At 41.6% G+C, this 2,305-nt stretch overlaps 1 protein-coding gene across 1 annotated transcript in view; it reads left to right on the top strand.

The window, feature by feature from the left end:
* The window catches only part of LOC117941195 (acidic leucine-rich nuclear phosphoprotein 32 family member E-like), an 18,787-nt gene that overhangs the window by 2,612 nt on the left and 13,870 nt on the right, over window positions 1–2,305 (top strand). The window lies entirely within an intron of this gene.

The following is a 2,305-nucleotide window of genomic DNA, read 5'->3' on the forward strand; positions in this document are numbered from 1 at the left end:
TAAGGACACACTACACACTAAGGACACACTGCACACTAAGGACACACTAAGGACACACTGCACACTAAGGACACACTAAGGACACACTGTAACTCTAAACATTAGGTTTTGAGTTCCAGAACATGACCTCTGACCTCTTCCTGTGTCTCCTCCCACAGGCCCCTGACATCACTTCCTGTCTCAGGTTACCCTCCAGCTTCTGACATCACTTCCTGTCTCACATTAACCTCCAGTATTTCACGGATCTGTGATCAGTTTGTAATAAACGGGTTGACACAGCCAGTCTGAGACGTAATTGGTTCATACACATCACCTGACTGCTGCTCTGAGACCTCATTGGTTCATACACATCACCTGGTTATTACACATGGTTCATTTTAGAAAGAAATTATTAATTTTAACCTCAAACTCAATGTTTTAGCTGTAGATTTGGTTATTGAAAATCCAATATCGATATATATTTAAAGAGAAACAGACTCTGCTGGTGACATTTTATTAAAATATATATTTTTAATTTAACATAATTAGACCCAGAAACACTCAGGCGGTCCAACAGAAACATTCAGGTACAACTCGGAAAAATAAAACCTAAAAAAAATAAAACCAATGAAACTGTTCAACCTGGACTCTATGTCCCATGATGCATTGGTGTCTGAGTATCTGATGGAACTACAGTCTCTGAAACTGGTCCAGTATTTATCAGTCCGCGTCCACTAAAAGTTGTGTTGTTCCTGCTGACTCAGATTATTATTCTAAGTGTGTGACAACATTATGGGATGGATCCCTACAGAGATAGACCTTTTAGTTAAAGAGGAAGATCCTTTTAGTTTAACATGAAACAGAAATCACCATCACCAAACCCACCAGACTCCATGTAGATAATCACTACTTTTAGCATGTATAGAGCAGCATATCTCCACCAGACTCCATGTAAATAATCACTACTTTTAGCATGTAAAGAGCAGCATATCTCCACCAGACTCCATGTAAATAATCACTACTTTTAGCGTGTATAGAACAGCATATCTCCACCAGACTCCATGTAAATAATCACTACTTTTATCATCGTAAAACCCACTTGATTCAAAGTTGTGAGAAACTACATAAAACGGTAAAAGTAAAAGCCATTTTACAACTGCTCCAACAATTATTTACCTGGAGTCTGGTGGAGATATGCTGCTCTATACACGCTAAAAGTAGTGATTATTTACATGGAGTCTGGTGGAGATATGCTGCTCTATACACGCTAAAAGTAGTGATTATTTACATGGAGTCTGGTGGAGATATGCTGCTCTATACACGCTAAAAGTAGTGATTATTTACATGGAGTCTGGTGGAGATATGCTGCTCTATACACGCTAAAAGTAGTGATTATTTACATGGAGTCTGGTGGAGATATGCTGCTCTATACACGCTAAAAGTAGTGATTATTTACATGGAGTCTGGTGGGTTTGGTGATGGTGATTTCTGTTTCATGTTAAACTAAAAGGATCTTCCTCTTTAATAAAAGGTCTATCTCTGTAGGGATCCATCCCATAATGTAGTCACACAGTTAGAATAATAATCTGAGTCAGTCAGCAGCAACAACACAACTTTTAGTGGACGGTGACTGATAAATACTGGACCAGTTTCAGAGACTGTAGTTCCATCAGAAACTTGGACACCAATGCATTATGGGACATAGAGTCCAGGTTATAAGGAACCAAAGTTAACCTTTAACTAGTACTTTGTGTCTTAACTTAACTGTCGTGGCTGTACAACGCTCACTTTTTCTCGGCTAAACTCAACGACCGCCATCTCCCGGAGCTCGTAACTCCCCGAGAGACCAAACTAAAGTCAACCATCTACTTATCCAACCCAACGTTAACGCTGGTAGTCCCAGGGCGTCTGCCCGGCCATCGACATGTACTCGTCCAGCTGAGCGTCCAGACGGCTCCGGGACATCGACATGTAGTCCTCCAGCTGTTTGTCCAATCGGCTCCGAGACAGAGACATGTAGTCGTCCAACTGTGCGTCCAGCTGCTTCCTGGTTGGTACTTGGCCTTTGCTCCGGCCCCGCCCCCTGGAGGCTGTGGCCCCGCCCCTCTGAAGGTTTGTATGTCCTGCAGAAGAAACATCATCCAACTGTATCAAACTTTAAAACTGATTTTGTCATTTTCACCCTGGACCCCATTTCTCCATGTTTTGGTGTCTAAGTGACCGATGGGAACAACAATCTATGAAATTGGTTCCACCAGACTCCATGTAAATAATCACTACTTTTAGCATGTATAGAGCAGCATATCTCCACCAGACTCCATGTAAA

Source organism: Etheostoma cragini, unplaced genomic scaffold (genome assembly GCF_013103735.1).
Source record: "Etheostoma cragini isolate CJK2018 unplaced genomic scaffold, CSU_Ecrag_1.0 ScbMSFa_4654, whole genome shotgun sequence".
In the NCBI taxonomy this organism is placed as follows: domain Eukaryota; kingdom Metazoa; phylum Chordata; class Actinopteri; order Perciformes; family Percidae; genus Etheostoma; species Etheostoma cragini.